The sequence below is a fragment of the Primulina tabacum genome, chromosome 18 (genome assembly GCF_025594145.1).
Source record: "Primulina tabacum isolate GXHZ01 chromosome 18, ASM2559414v2, whole genome shotgun sequence".
NCBI lineage: Eukaryota > Viridiplantae > Streptophyta > Magnoliopsida > Lamiales > Gesneriaceae > Primulina > Primulina tabacum.
The window spans coordinates 3,919,888-3,937,405 of NC_134567.1; the positions used below are offsets into that span (position 1 = coordinate 3,919,888).

The 17,518-nt window shown below is 31.3% G+C and overlaps 1 long non-coding RNA gene and 1 other non-coding gene across 2 annotated transcripts; both read right to left on the bottom strand.

The window, feature by feature from the left end:
• Window positions 1-11,629: 11,629 nt before the first annotated feature.
• LOC142533814 (uncharacterized) lies at window positions 11,630-14,761 on the bottom strand. Its single transcript, XR_012816816.1, has 6 exons — window positions 14,491-14,761; window positions 14,068-14,243; window positions 13,752-13,815; window positions 13,544-13,648; window positions 13,237-13,435; window positions 11,630-13,059 (listed from the first exon to the last, which is right to left on the bottom strand). It is a non-coding gene; the product is annotated as an uncharacterized LOC142533814 (long non-coding RNA).
• A 2,128-nt stretch (window positions 14,762-16,889) lies between these two features.
• On the bottom strand, window positions 16,890-16,995 carry LOC142534014 (small nucleolar RNA R71). The gene has a single exon (XR_012816886.1). It is a non-coding gene; the product is annotated as a small nucleolar RNA R71 (small nucleolar RNA).
• Between the last annotated feature and the right edge of the window lie 523 nt (window positions 16,996-17,518).

The following is a 17,518-nucleotide window of genomic DNA, read 5'->3' on the forward strand; positions in this document are numbered from 1 at the left end:
TTCTACAAAAATTCGTTTTCGAAAATATTGCATTTGGTATTTTTTAAAAATAATTTATTGGCGCAAAACCAATTTCTCAGAAAAATCGAGCTCGACTCGTAAAATAATTCGAACTCCAAAATTATTAGGAAAATTAGATCATTTTTAAATCATATTAGGAAGTCTTGCCATTATTTAAAGAAAATTACATATTCTTGTCTTGTCGTCACCGGTCTCCTTTCCCCTGCCTATTATGGAATATTCGGGTAAAATCCTTAATTTCATGAAATCATGTCATATTATCATTTAATCACGCAATCATACATTTAATCATGTAATAAATATCATGCAATAATTTAAAACAAATTAAATAAAACAATTAAGCAATTAAAATAATTTGCATGCATGCGGTTTACGTAAGTTGGTTTTTCGGACGTTACATATCCAATCTCAAATAAACCTACGGATGGATGAAGTGAATGTACTTACTAAAGAGAAGATCAAATTCTTTGATGAATGGGTGGAATTCAAGATGGTCATCCTTGCATCAAAATTGAAGAAAAATGATGTGCTGAAGAGGTGCATAGCATTAGAAAAAGTTGTTCTACAACAAGTCAAGATTGTGGTCATAAATGAAGCTATTAAACGACGCGATGATCTCTTGGATCTTCTAAAGATTCAAAAGCTTAATACAGTTTGTGCCGAACAAAGATCCAATTATGATCCTTCTTGTCCAACCACATTTGATGATACAGTTGTGATAAATCAACTAGATATGGACGTGGCCTCCCTGTAGATGAAGGTCAAATTCTAGGAGAATGAGCACAAATTGTTTGACAAACTGTCCACCTAGTCATATCCGATCACCTCTCCACCTTTGAGGAAGATCACTCTTGACAATGTTGAGGAAATTGTTCAATCCATTGCAGAACAACAAGATGATGACGATGATGATGAATGAATTGTTATTGAGTGAACTACTTTCTACACCTCCTTTGACCAAGAATACCGATGCAATGATTTCTAATGCAGAAGTCATCATATTGAGGGCGTGATTACGATTGAATCTAATGAACCTACTTTTTTTCGAGGAGTTTTACAAGAAGTAGTTGAGATAACAATGGCTGAGCAAGATAATCTAGATCCTAAAGAAAAAATCAGTTAGACTGAAGAGGAACAGGCTGAATCAAGAATCTTAATGATCGAATAAGCGGGGCCTTCTAGCAGTCATGCTCTTTGACTAACAGTTACTAAATCCAAAGAACTATCAAGAATAGAGACGTTCTCCCTGATTGGGACTTAACCGATGAAACAACTTTGGATCAGATCAAATCAAGTCTCACTCTCGTCTTCTCTTTTATAACGGTTCTGAAAAGAAGGAATCTGAATACTGAGGAAGCCTTAGAATCATTCAAAAATAAATGCTCAAAGAAGTGTCAGATCTATCCAGGGGTATGATCGACAAATTTAATCTACTTGAGCAAATAAAAAAGGCCCAGGCAGCCACTGCTACTCATCTTGGTGGGCAAATTCAACCCAATAACTTTCGAATTCACACCAAGATAGAGGAATTTCAAGCAAACTTTAATGACAAGATTAACGGCTTCGGTTCTCAGTTAAACTCTATTCTTGACTACCTAAATTCATTATCTAGTTGATCAGTCAGACCGAATCCATATATTTCGTGAGGAATCAATATGATCAGTTATTAAGGATCAGAGCCTATCTGGAATATTAGATAAAGTTTTTTGTACTAACAGTCACTGAACCTAAAACACAATGTCAGTTTTCGACGTACTACCAGAACATGTCGGAAAGGACAATGACTTGGCAACAACGACATCTGCATTTGGAAACGATGTATTTTGAAAAGATTACCGTTGTATAATAAATATGTAAATAGATCAGTTGCACAAACTCTAAGTTAGACAGTTACATCATCTATCTTTGGATTATAAAAGCAAACTGATATTCTCCGCAAAAATTTTCCGAGAGCCAAACTGAAATAGTAAGCACACTATATCATTATCTGATAATTTTGAGGATTAAATTTGTGCTTAATATTTCTCTATGAAAATTTGTGTAATTGGGAGTAAGAAGTCTTACTGCTCAAAGTATTTAGATTGAAATTTTACTAAGAGTTTCAGTTAGGTAGTGTTAAGTCTTATTTAAGTGGGTGATTCAAATTACTTTTAATTACCAAAGTATTTTAATGCAAACCTTCTTTAAGGAAAAAAGGGTGACGTAAGTGTTTTGAAATCTCCGAAAATCCAGAAACAACCTTTTGTTTATTTACTTTCCAGTCTATCTTCCTTACTGACCTTCTTGATAAGCCACTTGTTCAACCCGTTTCAGTAATCCTACTTCCATACAGTTCACATTGATTGACTTGCTGAGAATCCAATCGACAAGAACAAAATTTTAGTATTGCTAACACAACCAAATTATTTTGAGATAAATTTATTCATCTCCTCTAAATTTATTTTTGATCCTAACAAGATGCTTGAGTATTAAAGAATATTAAATATATATGTATATACATGTTATTTCATTCGTAAAAAATATATTGAGAGCATTTCATTTTTAACTTGTTCCAAATATAAAGTCAAAGTCTTCGGGACTTTTTTTAAAAATATTATATTTTTAAAACTTATATATTAAAATATTACAAAATTGGGAACTTTGTAAAAATATTACAATCTGGAATTTGAAACCGCGGATTCAAAATTTTTTTTTTAAAAAAATAATTTGTGTGTCACGAATTCATTTGAATCCGTGACAAAAAAATAAAAAAAATTTGTGTCAGCGGATTCATTTGAATCCGTGACATCTGAATCCGGGACAGTCTGTCCCGGATTCTGAATCCGACACAGACTGTCACGGATTCATTGAATCCGTCAGTGCCCTTGTTTCCTTCCTATAAATTGCACCGAGTATTTGACATTGTTTCATCGATCTTCGGGCAAATATTCTTTCAACAAAATCCTTCGGCACAAATATTTGACATTCTCATACGCAATTTTTTGTTTTCTTCGCTCCGTATTTTTTTTGTTAGTTATAATTTTTAGAATTCGTGACTCTCCTCCCTTTATAAATTACGTCGATCGTATGATTATTAAAATTTCTAATTTGATTTGAGGAAATTCTGTCGAATAACAGAATTTTAGAGATTTGCGTCGAGTCTCAGTAATTCAGAAGTTGATTTGGGATAATTGTGCTGAGTATCAGAATTTGAGAGAATTGCGCCGAGTCTCAGTCGAATATTTTTTTCTTTTTATATTGAATATTTTTTTGTATAATAATTCTGATAATGTTTGTAATTTATTGCAGATATTGAACATCGTTCGCTGATTCATTTACAAATTCCGTACAACCACATTTAAAAAGATAATTTAAATAATTTTTTAGATTTAATTGTATTATTTATGTTTTATTAATGTAATTATAAATTTTTTCTGTTGCATTGTAATATAATGTATAATTTTGTTATATTTTATATTTTTATTATTATTATATTATAAAATTACTATTATGAATACTTATAATTTATTCTTAAAAATTACTATTATGAATATTAATAATAAATTAATAATAAATATAAATTGTTGATGTTGGGAAAAAAATTTCAAAATTCGTATTTTAAATGTAATTATATTATACTATTTAAATATAAGAATGAGTTAATATTCAAAGTTTTGTCACTGTTTAGTGTATTAATTACATTAATGTAATAAAATAAATTGAGAAAAAAACTAATTGTAAAATTAATGTATCATAAAATGTAACATGTAATTATAATACATACATTATTAATAGTTATTATTAAGTATAGTAATAGTTATAAAAACGTATACATTAGTAATAATTAAAATAGTTATTTATTATAACATGTAATTATTAAGTATAGTAATAGTTATAAAACATATATATTAGTAATAGTTATTTATTATAATAAATACATTAGTAATAGTTATAAAACGTATACATTTATTGTAATTAAATTAAGTATAATTATTATTATACAATTAATATTATAATTATTCCAATAATACAATTATTATTATAATTATTACGTGATATGTTCATTAATATTATACAATTATACAATTAATATTATAATTATTCAATATTATAATTATATAGTTATTATTATACAATTAATATTATAATTATTCCAATAATACAAAACGTATACATTTATTATAATTAAATTAAGTATAGTTATTATTATACAATTAATATTATAATTATTCCAATAATACAATTATTATTATAATTATTACGTGATACGTTCATTAATATTATACAATTAATATTATAATCCAATATTATAATTATATAGTTATTATTATACAATTAATATTATAATTATTCTAATAATACAATTAATATTATAATTATTGTAATTAAATTAAGTATAATTATTATTATTACTTAAAACTACTATGATGCATTTATTATGTGCTCGGTGATGCAAAAATTCTAAATTATAGTATTATAATTTCAATAATATAATTAATATTATAACTATTGTTATTACTTAAAACTACTATAATTAACGAACTAACAATAAATATAATAAACAAAAATAATATCGTTACCTTGTAATATTATGAAAAAATTTCGAAGACTTACGCTAATGAAGCTCGGTGATCGAAAGAAAAATGCAGGGAAAAGGAAGGAGTGCTCCTCGATCGGTGATTGAAAACGAGGAGGTGCGCACTTCATTTAAAGAAGGGGAAGTCACGGGTGGGGGTCACGGACAATGAATCCGTGAGCTCCTGCCACGGATTCTGCCACGGATTCTGAATCCGTGACAGGCTGTCACGGATTCATTGAATCCGTGACTTTTTTTTTGAATTTTTTTTTAATTTTTTTTAAAAATAAATTATGAATCCGTGACAGTGTTTTGCGGATTATACTACTTTTATAAAAATTCAATTTGCCAACATTTTTATAATGATTTTATTAATTTATAATATTTTTTAAAAAAAACCCAAGTCTTCGTATTTAATAATATTTATTAAACTCCTTTATGAATATATCATGATTTTTTTTATTAATCAATTCCAATAATTTTTGTACTATCATTAAAATACTTATGAAATAAATATATATAAAATAGGTAGGAAAAAAATTGTATAAATTGAATTTTCTAATTATATTCTGATGGAGAGTATGTGTGTGTATATATACACACACACACACATACTCTCCATTATATATATATATATATATATATATATATATATATATATAGCCCATAAAAGTAACAGTTTTGGCCCAAGTTCATTTAGTAATGTTAAAATCTAACAATTAAAATGGGCTTTCGACCAATACAACAAAATGTTCTTGTCGATATAATTGTTGGTCGTTGGGGTAATGACCAAGCTTTGGGAAAATGAACCAAGCCACTAACTACTACATGTTCCATGTCGCGCAAAAACATAGAGCAAGTTCCAATCAAATTTCAGCAATTATTTTTCTTTCATATTTTTGTTCATTTTAGCAATTATGTGAGATTATATAATTCACATTTAAATTCTTTTTCTAATTTGAGTTTTAAATTCTTCAGATTTTATTATCATTCCCTTTAGTTGTAAAAATGTTTATTTTGTTCGATAGACAAAATTAATTTAATGTCATTTACGAATTTGATATTAGTGCCAGGCAGGACATGTGCAAATTTTTGTGGTAAAGTAATTGGCACGTCCAATGGGACATATGGATGCAAATTTTCCGTATTTATATTATCATGTTTAACATGATGAAACTATGGATTTCTTAGGTAACTTTTTCCGAGAAAGAATGGAAGGAAGACGTAGAATATTATTAAGGAAATTCATTACATCAATGGAGTGCACAAACAAATTATTGAAAACCTGAAAGTCCGTATGTTTATGTTTACGAGATGAGTTATCGACCCCCCAAGAATCTTTTACTGATAAAATAAGACAAAATATATTTGAAAGATACAACATAAGGCTTCCTTCACAAGAATGGAATTGAATGCATTATTTAATACTTGAGAATACATGGTTTCTAATTTTTCAGATACATATGATTATGTGCTTTTAAAAAAGGATAGATGGGTCCACATGAAGGACAAGTAAGGATTTAAAGAAGGATCAGCAGGAGGAATTTTTCATAACATGTTGGGACAAATGGAGACGATGTGTAACGTCCACTACTCGTTTTTCTTAAAAAGTACTAGATTTTATTTTTTCATTAAATTCAGCCGATTATATTTATAAATATTATACACCATTTTAAAAATAAAACAATCAACTATTATTTGAAAATCCTAAAATAAAGTAATTCAAAACATAAATCGTAATTCGTTTACCAAACCTAAACTTAACAATATTTCAAAATCAATCTAACTCTAACATCCTCTCGAAAACATCTCAAAAGCATTATAATAGTCATAAAATATTTAACGTAAACTTAAAACATAAACTTAATTTAAATGCGAAAAACTAGCACTGGTTCTCGGGTTGTGCACCTTCAGTACAGCAAGATCAACCATCAAATCCCTCATTAACATCAATCTCATGCTCACCTGCATCGATCACACTTAGTGAGTCTATTGACTCAGCAAATATTAACCATGATAGCAATTAATATATATACAATCACAAGCAAGAATGAAAATACTTTTACTTATTATAACTTTTCATGAACATACATAAACTTAAACATTTTCATATCATATCATAGTTCCCTTTATCATATACATATATGTTTTTCTTTTATTGAATTCAGATCTTCAATTGTGAATTTGTATTAGCTGAAGATCGATGGATCCATCTATGTATTACCACAGTACTGGGCGGCGGGGACATCGAAAACACTCTCACTCGTCAACTGAGCATTGACCTCACATATCATCGTATCATCATAATAATCGTATCACCGTATTAGTCACAATCAATTCACCTCCTTTAAAATTTCATATTTCCATCACTTATAAAAATTCATGTCCATATAAATCATTTTCTTTTAAACCAAGCATGCAACATGTCTTTTAACATTAACGTTTCATTATAAAATTTCATAAACATTTAAAATAAACATATTAACATATTTTACAGCATTCAGGGCACTTTCAGGACGTCTACTATTTTCCTGTGTAAAATGACCGTTTTACCCATAGACATACAATTTCTCGATTTTGACTTTTTCTTACTTTAATTGACTCTAGAACATCCAAAATAACTATTTAAGCTTAAATTTAATTTATAATATTTTTATTTAGCTTAAATTCGAGGCTTTTGATTTAATTTCATATTTATTATTTCGTGAAACGTTTAATTTTCGAATTAATTCAAGTTTTAATATTTTAATCCCAAATTTTAAACATAGACTTTTTTTAACTAAATTACCCTCGTGAACTATGAACCGACCTCTGTGGACCATGGTTAGACCCCTTAGCCATTTAACTCAAAAAAACCGAACCCTAGCTTATTCCCCTCGAGCCATCTTGCAATTTCTTCGAGCCACGCCCAAGCCCAACCCTGACCAGACCACCTAGGGACCCTACTGACCAGCCATGAACCCTTGAACCAAGCCCTAGCCCATGCCACAAATCTGCACGTGAGTCGCGGTCGATAATGCAATAATAAACCCCAACTCGTCGAGGACTCCTCACCCGAGCCACCACCTGAGCCCGAACCCTCATGACCCTCACTGGACCACCCTTAGACCTAGCCTGGACCCCCTGGCCAAGTTGTGAACCCCTCGCACAGCTGTTGCTCTCGGCTTGCATGGGAAGAGTCCCATCGCGCATGGACTCTCCCCCAACCGCCGTGCATGGCTAGGACTCTTCCTCACACGTAGCCATGTCCAGCCCGAGCCCTGATTAAGCCCTGGTCGAGCCGCATGCTTGCTTTCCCCCTAACCGAATCCCTTATGCACAACTCTTGCAATTTTCGTCCATGCTTAGCTCGCCTACATCTAGCCTTCATGCAGGCTCTCCTAGGCCCTTAAACTCCTTTGAAATTCATCCATTTTTATCGTCTTAGGATGGCAGCCCCTTATCATCATATACATGAGTTTTATATCATCAAAGCATGAGTTATATGCATATATGTTCATAAAAACGAAAATAAAGCTTATGCCACATATTTTTCCTGCAAAGTTAATCAAATATACATAATATGGTGTGAAAGATGTTTGAAAGAATGTTAAGGCGTGCCTTTGCGTATATTACGCTCGAAAGTAACTTGGCAATGCTAAGAACAGCGACGTAGAAAACCCTAGGCTGAAATCTCCTCAAAACCGTGGCTTTTCCTTCCAAGATCTTCGTGTGTGTGCGTGTGTTTTTGCTAGGAGAATTCTAGTGTGTTTGTGAGGGGATGGGGCGTGTGATATGGGGGTTGTGGGTAGGGTTTTAGGATTTTTATTTGTTAAATAAATCATGTGTGCAAGCTTAGGCCTATTAACATGGTATAATAGGCCCATTAAGCTCATTACGTAATTTTTAAAATATTTTATTTAGAAAAGGTTGTGAAAATATTAGCCGAGTTCTCAAAAAATTTATATTTTCGTCGAAAATTGAATACCGTTTAAAAATACGTCTCGCCATATAAAATCACCTCAAAACACATCGTTTTCGAAAATACCATATAGCATAAACCACATTTTAAATAATTAAAAACAATCATTTAATAAAAATATTTTCTCTTTTTCAGCCATCGGTCTTCGTTCCTCGATCGCGTCTCGAATAACTTTTAAAAATACAATTTTATGCATTCTAACAGTAAACCCTATTTTTGAACATATAATCATGCATATCATAATTAATTCATGCCATTAAAACTATTTAATTAATCATTTTTCATTCTCCCTAGATTTGCATGCTATTGGATTACGTCATCATATTTTATAACTTACACAATGAATGTGTATCTAAATGAGCACCACAAAGAAATTCCTAAAACACCTTTAATTCCTCCTATTTATTCAAACTTGGAGTACAAGAAAAGACATGAGAAATTGGATTTATGACGTCAAGTGTCATGAGATGTTTATATGAATCCATGAGTTGTATGACAAAAAAGACGACCAAGATAATGTCGACAACAAAGAGTGAATTGGTAGACCATGTGTAAGAGATTTTCAGGTAAGTGATGATAATATTTTTGTGAATTCAATTTTAAGTGGCATAAATATGATGAAAGAAATTTTTTCCCATAAGGATAATCCAATGAATAATGAAGAAGATTTTTATGTTTCCAAGACTTTATTGACTGATAAAGACAACTCGGGTAGCAAGCTAGGAGAAAATGATACATTGATTAATCTAGGAAAAAAAAATTGAGTAGAAAATAAGGAGAGATGAAATATCTGAAGAAAGATAAAAAAAAATATTGAATCCTCAAAGAGATGATATTTGAAGCAAAACACTCACGCTCAAATTTGAGACAAAAAAAAAAATCACCTCAAGGAAGCCATAAGGATGTGTTGGATACCCAAGGATTAGATGTTTGAATTAAAGGATTAGTGACGAAAAAATAATTATAACATGAGGAATGCATCAAACTTTAGGGGAAACTCTTTTTAAGGCCAAGGACTCATGGTTGTGAAGTCAGGGAACAAGTCAAATCATCGAGGATCGACAAGTTTAATGAAAAAACAGTTATAACCTTGGAGATCCATAACCAAAAGATCGGAGATTGTACTTTATAATGGAGGATCATTAGATATAATGCTAGGGAGTGAGCAATACTTCTCTAGATTCTCTTACTCAGACCCGGAGAACCAACAATACATCAAGGCTCCGTTTGATACGTGTGATAGGATAAGTAAATGATTAATAATTAGAGTGATTAAAAAATGATATATATGGATTAATAGTATGGTGAGATAAATAACATGGTGTTTGGTATGATTTTAAATGATGGATTAATTTTGTAAATTTTATTGTAATGACCAAAATGCCACAAAGGCTGATTAAATATATATTCTTAAAATAATTGGATAGATAATTAAATATTTATAATTATAATTTACATTTATTAAAATTAATTTAAATATATTTATTAAAAATAAATTTATAAATATGCATTTACTTTAATAATTAAAATAGCAATAATATTTTGAATGTTAATGTTAAATAAAGTTTTAGTAATAATTACAATATTATTGTTTTTTCTTAAAATAATTATAAATATTCTTAAAATAATTTGATAGATAATTAAATATATATAATTATAATTTACATTTATTAAAATTAATTTAAATCATTAAAAAAATTAGAATTGAAAAATTATTTATTTTCATAAAAAATTTAATTAATAAGATTACAAATTTATAAAAATTTAATTTAAGATATATTTGTATTACAATTTATTTTTTTTAAAATGATTGAAAATAATAAAAATATATGAACTTAATTTATAAAAAGATATAATAAAAATTTAAATATTATATTAATTATTAAATGTTCACTAATTTTAATTTTCATATTATATTGAAGAAAACAATTTAAGGGTATTATGGTCAATATACAATCTTATCATGATCACTATTCAAAAAATATTAATTATCACATCCTATGAGGAGGGATATTTAATCACACAAATAACATGAATAGTATAGGCTTTCAATCATAATCAAGGGCCTGTAGATTAATAAAAAACTAACCAAATGTGAGATAAGGGAATGATTATTAAATACTCATTCCCTTATCATGGTTACCAAACATAGCCCAAAGGATCATCTTACATAGGTTTGAAGGATCAAAAACATCTTCAAGTATTGTTGGGTTCGAGGCCAAGAAACCATTATGTTGGAGGATTGATACGTGCAATTTTCGCACTTAATTTGTGATGAAAATTCGATTGGATTATGCTAGTTTGGAGTAGGATTATGCGTTTGTGTTGTTAGTTTTTTGTTTCCGAGATAAAATAAATTAAAAGAGGTTGAGATGTTTCTGAAGAGGAAAAATACCAAGGAGAAAATAATTGGAAGACTTGATAGAGTTTGAACTATCCAAAAGAGTCCGAAAGTCGTGAGAGAGGTACCTTAACTAGTAGAAAAATCGCTTTTTACTTCGCGTATTCAATGAAGCAATAAGGTCGTTAAGTGCCGAAGTATATGGACGTGAAGTAATAGATGTACCTTTTACTTCGCATAATAACCGAAGTTGTATGATTGAAAATACTGAAGTCTTTGGCCGGTTTTCGAAGGAAAACCGGTCCAGAATTGGACCGGTGCCGAAGTAAGAAATGTGTTTTACTTCATCGATTATTGTAAGTAATGAAGTAATATATTATATATAACTTCGTCTTAATTATTATTTAGCGAAGTAGTTTATAATATTTTACTGCACAATTTACATTGAGTGACGAAGTAATTCATCTGAAAGACTTCATAGTTATGTATTTTAGTGAGATAATAGTCACAAAAAACTTCACAATTTATCCTACTTGTTGAAGTAAATATAATTTATAACTTCAGCATTTATCCTATTTGTTGAAGTATTTTATATTATGTTACTTCACAATTTAGATTTAGTGACGAAGTAAGTGGTTCGAAAGAATTCAATAATTTGTATTTTGGTGAAGTAATTGCGCAAAACAACTTCGCTTTTGATGAAGTAATTTTTAAAGAAAGACTTCGCAATATATGACTTAATACACTAATATAATTAAATTCATAAATTATCCATCTAAAAATGATGAATATCCACGAATCCACAATTACATATTCATCAATCCACAAATAACCCAAAAATGTATCAACAAAACCAAAAGTATATCCAAAAATCCACAATGACAAACAAAATATTTATCCCAACATACACCATCCATTTAAGCACCTACATAGGATTAAACAAATTCACTCCATTCACTTCTGACCTCGTCATATTGAGATTGAGTGTAATATTGGTTCTTGATGCATCCTGCAAACTGAAATTTGAAAAAGAAAATACATTAGATTCTTCTATTTCAAATAAAAATTGACAGACATAAAAGACAAAACCAGATCACCTTAAACTCCAACAAAATCTGAAGCAACCCAACTTCTTGTTTCAAGAAGCAAAATCAACTTAAAAGTAAGAACATATAGAATTTGTGCCACTTGGAAATGATACAAGAATCTTGAAAAAAAGACAACACTTACAGTCCAGAATCATACTCCCGTATATGATTTTCCGGGCTTCAAATTTCTTGATAAAACCAACAACCCACCAAATAAAACAAATGAAAGAAAATATTTTAACCAAAACATATATCAGCAATACACAGAATAAACACAAAAGTTTAAGATTACAACACAGAAGATATGAAAATCAGGAACAAAATTTCCTTTTTTTATCACTAATATAAAATATATCACAATGACAACAATTCATCTCAAGCAATTATCTCAACAATAAAACAGCAAAATCTGATCTCCACCCAAGGATCATTTTTGCACAAGATTGACTCCATATCAACCATGCCGTAGAGGTAGACAGATGTGGCAAAGATATCTGCAATCCTCTACATGTACAAGTGGCAAATAGGGAAGGCACACAAACAAACATACACAGTTGCATAATACATTGTTAACACTTCAACCACAGCTATTCACCCCATTTCGCAAATCCAAAACGTTATTTATGGATTTAAAAACAAATTTAATGATGTACACACATAGAAATTGTTTTTTTTTAAATAAAAAAAACTGAAATATTTTAGTAAAAGTTTCCACTCCAAAAAACAAATTTTTAATAGAGTAGGAGGCCGTTCCTATGGTCTAGAGCTTGACATGCTTCGCATTCCTCCCTCATTCTTTATTCTTTTAATTGATTACCATGCCTTTTTAAACAAGCAAGCAACCTCATTTCTACTTCAGTCAAAATAATAAAGAAAGCTTTGGCTTCTACTAACCTTTTTGGCACAACCACAATTTCTTCCCTAATAAACTCCATACGAAAAAGAGCATTATATTTTGGATCTCCTTTAATTTATTTATAGTGAAACACCATGAAAATTCACCTGCACAGCTTGTTTCAGAAATCTATGGTCTTCCTGCTTTTGATGGCCTTGTTAGCTTCAGCTGCTGAGAATAACGAAAAAATGCCGCGCCCTGGATTCAAGAAAAATTCAACAGTAGCAGAAGCACAACATGTGAAATTGCAGCGTCTGGAAGCTGCTTTTGATGCCTTCTTATCAAGATGACATGCAGCTCAATCTAATGGTCAGTAATGGTCAGTAATGAAGCGCAACATGTGAAGCTGCTTTTGATGCCTTCTTAGTTACTTACTTAGATGACATGAAGCTCAATATAATGGTCAGTAAGACCTTGAGTGTCCACAGCTCGATAAACTCCTGGCGCTGGGCTTTCGGGTCAGTGATATCAGCTAAAAATCGAACTTCATGTTCCAAGAAATATCGTTTAGCAAAAGACAAAATACTATGTTTGATACTCCGGTGCTTTTCTTCCACGTCAATACCAATCTATACTTGAAAATAAAACAACAAAAGCGTTTCAGCTGACTTAGCAGCAGTGATGAATACTAAAATTAAGTGTGTGGATCTCGACAACAAGAATGATATAAACATATAGTGACCTACTTGAGAATTGATGGTCACTACACAAGCTACCAAAGAAGACGTGTGCGAGATATTGAAATGCAGCGGAGGTGGTTGACAGCCATCGCTAGAACCCAATCTACCTGCCAATATACAGATAGCCCAAGTGGTTGCAGAGAAAGCTATACAGCATGATGATACTAGAAAAGTGAGGATAATAATATCATATAAAATAAACAGTCCAACCTCAGGTTTTCCACAAGTGTTTGTTCGGAATTTCAGTGATTGGGGACTAACTTGTGAATCTGATCTACAAAAAAAAAAAAAAAACAATCCAATCAGGAACTCCAGTGTTTATATCAAATAAAAGAAGAAAAAGTTTCTTCCATGAAAAATAAGGTCTTATCGACACCGGGACCGATGGCCGGACCCAGGATTAGGGGAGAGGGAGAGAAACTCTTCCATCAAAAAACCACATCTCACATTAAAAAAACAAAAGAAATACTGGAACATTGAGATCAAAACAAGAGTTCCAACAATGAGATGAAAAATTGAAACATACATCTGGCTATAGTTGTCCGAACCAAGGCGCGAGATAGCAAAGCACTCTTCATCAGCTCATCTCCTCTCATTCGCAATACAGTCTACTTCTCACAAGGAGATAGAATACCCCAATACTGACTCAACAATGAATCGCTACTCACTTGACAAGGTTTCACATACCACAAATGAATCTCCCTAATCATCCAAGCAACCGGCAAACAAAGTGATTAGCTCATTTCAATGTTTCCAAGCGTCCCAAATCACAACCAAAAATAAATAACACCCCCCCTCCAAAAAAATAACAAAAAAAAATACTGAAAAAAAAAGACTTGAGTTGCTGTATATACAATCCGCACAAAGTACTTACAACAAAAATTTAAAATACTCAGTGTCATCAACGACCCATCGATTACAGATGACCACGAACATGTATAGAAATTACCTCAAAGAAAAGACTCCTCTTTTCGCAGTGTAATCAACAAAATCGGAGATTTAAGTCCAGATCAAATCTCGAAATAATCGAATAACTGATTCATATATCAGAGTATAGGAGAAGTGGTCACGCGAAAAGATTTAATTTTTATGAGAGAATTTGGGTTCACAAAAGTGAGAATGGGAAGAAGTCTTGCTGACAATAGTGCACATCATCCGCCATTTGAGTAGACACGGAGGAGAAAAAACCCTAGACGACGAATGGAGAGGAATAGATAGTGATTAGTGTGTGTGGACATACTTTTAATTAAACTTATCGGTTCATCTTTTTACTTCAGTATGAACTTATTTTCCTTATTTTTTACTTCATCAATATTGATATGCCGAAGTAAAATATAATAAAAAAATACAGTGAAGCCCGTGTTTTTAAACATCCGAAGTAAAATATATTATTTTACTTCGCTTGTGTTATTACTGAAGTTATTGGTAATGTATTACTTAGTAATTTATTATTGCCGAAGTAATGTATGCCGAAGTAAAATTCAATTTTTCTACTAGTGCTTAGAGCTGTCTAAGTGGCACCTCGACATCGAAAATTGAAGAAACTCCATGGAACATGAGCATAAGATCCATGAACCTGGCGCCTAAGCATCTGCCATGAAGAACACAAGAATAAAATCCTAGAAATCGGTGCCTTGATACCACACATGTGGTGCCTTAGCGCCTGAAGCCACCAAAATTATGAGGAACGATGAACATGAGGCGCCTTTGTGCCACCTACTCGACATCTAAGCAAAAAGAGTCCTATGCAAAAAGTAACTCAAGAATTTCAGGCTGTGAAAAAATTATCAAGAGCAATTTTAAATTGATAACCGAAGGCCCATAAGGGGAGAACCCACAACTACGCATCCATAAACATACAAAAAGAGGAAAAGATGGAGGAGGCAGCTGAAGAGAGCGAAGGGATCGAAGAAAAATTGCACGGAGAGAGAAGAAGCATCATCTGAGGATGAAGAAGTTTCGTCGATCTTCATCCTATTTTCTATGCCCCTTCATATTTGAATATGTTCAAGAACATATTTTGTTTTGATTTAAATCCTTCATGAACTAATTCCTTTGTCTAGAGGACAACATAGTTTGATTGACAACTATGATTTGATCTTTTAATTTACGAATTCTAATTCTTCGGTTAGTTTATTTGTGTTTTATAAATTTATTGCGTTCAATTACTTGTTCATTAATTGAATTGTCGTATTTATTTGGGATCTATTACTCGGAAGAGGGGATTTTGAATAGGACATTTGAAAACCATATCGTTGGTGTTTATATAGTTCGGGAGGTATGTAACTCCATGGAAGTCATTGAAAGAATTCTTGTGCTGATATTTGATCTCTAATAGGGATATTGACTTCGTTGTTAGATAATTATTTTCTGCTTATCATTTGAGAAAGGTAGTAGGAAAGATTAGGAATTATAGGCTACTAAACTAGAATATTAGTAGGAATTAATCATAGTGGATAGTCAAGTGAAATCGAACCTCCAACATCTTATCTCATTGATTTTTCTCCTTATAGTTCTCATTAATTGTAGGTTAATTGTGTGAAATTCTAATTTATATTATAAATCTCATATTTGATTTTCAGAATAAAGTTAAAATCATTCTAACTACAGTAATTAGTAAATTATTCATCCTCTGTGAGACGATATCCGTATTTATCCGAGTACTAAAACTTGACACCTTACGTTTACGGTAAGAAATAACACAACAAGTTTTTGGTGTCATTGGAGATGAATGAATTAATCTAGTTTAAACTAATATTGTTGTTTATTAGTCTTAATTTTAATTTAGATTTTATTTATTATAACTTGAAATTATTTTTCTCTGTCTTGCAGCTTATGCGAAAGACTCAAAGTTTTGATTTTTTGTTGTTTTTTTTTTTATCCATAAATTGAAAAGTTGTCAAAGTAATGAGATAATCACAAAGAGAAAAGCTAAAGGCCATGACTGAAAACAGAGAGAATAATGCAAATTCACCTCCTACTAAGGTACGCATTAGATATCACTTTAAGTCGGAGATCAATACACATTACTTTGGCATAGCTTGTTGAACGATCAATGCAAATAATTTCAAATTGAAGCCAAAACTGATCTATATGGTGCAACAGAAGTAATTTGGGGGCGCACCCATTGCAGATCCTCATCTGCATATGAGAAAATTCCTCGAGATCGCGGACACGGTAAAAGTTAATGGTGTTTATGATAATGCAGTTAGATTGTGTTTGTTTTTGTTCTCTCTCTGAGATATTACTAGAAGTTGGCTCCAATCACTACCTCTGGGTAGTATCATGATTTGGGTAGATATGACATCTAAATTATTCGTAAAATATTTTCCACCTGCGAAATCTGCTCAATTAAAAATTGAAATAATCACGTTGAGGTAGCAAGAGTTTGAGCAGTTATATGAAGCATGAGAGAATTTAAAGATTTACTCAAACGATGCCCAAATCATAATTATGGAGATTGGGTTCAAGTGGAACTGTTTTATAATGGGTTGAACACATCGACGAGAATCCCAGTCAATTCAGCTGCGGGTGGAACAATATTTTATAGGACACTTGAAAAAGCTTACTAGATGTTGAAGCAAATGACGATTAAAAGTTCTCACTTTCTTTCTGAGAGATCGCTAATAAAAAATTCTGTTGGATTGCATGGGGTGGATCCTTTAACATCACTCACTACTCAAGTATCTGCACTTGCAACACATATAAAAACAATGAACAAAGGGAATATATCAACACAGAATATGTTGCAGCCCTTACCCATGAGTATTAGAGCTTGGAAGAAGCTCGATATGTTAACAACAGAAATTGTGGTGGCTCTGTTGAGACATCGTGGTCTCGTACACAAGAGGCTGCGGAAGTTTAAAATTTTTCGTTTTGACAATCAAAACGTCACTTGGACGTTGTGTGTTTAAACTTTCATTCATAGGGTGTTTAAGAGTTATACCTTCGCGTATTAAACGTTGGACTCCAAATTA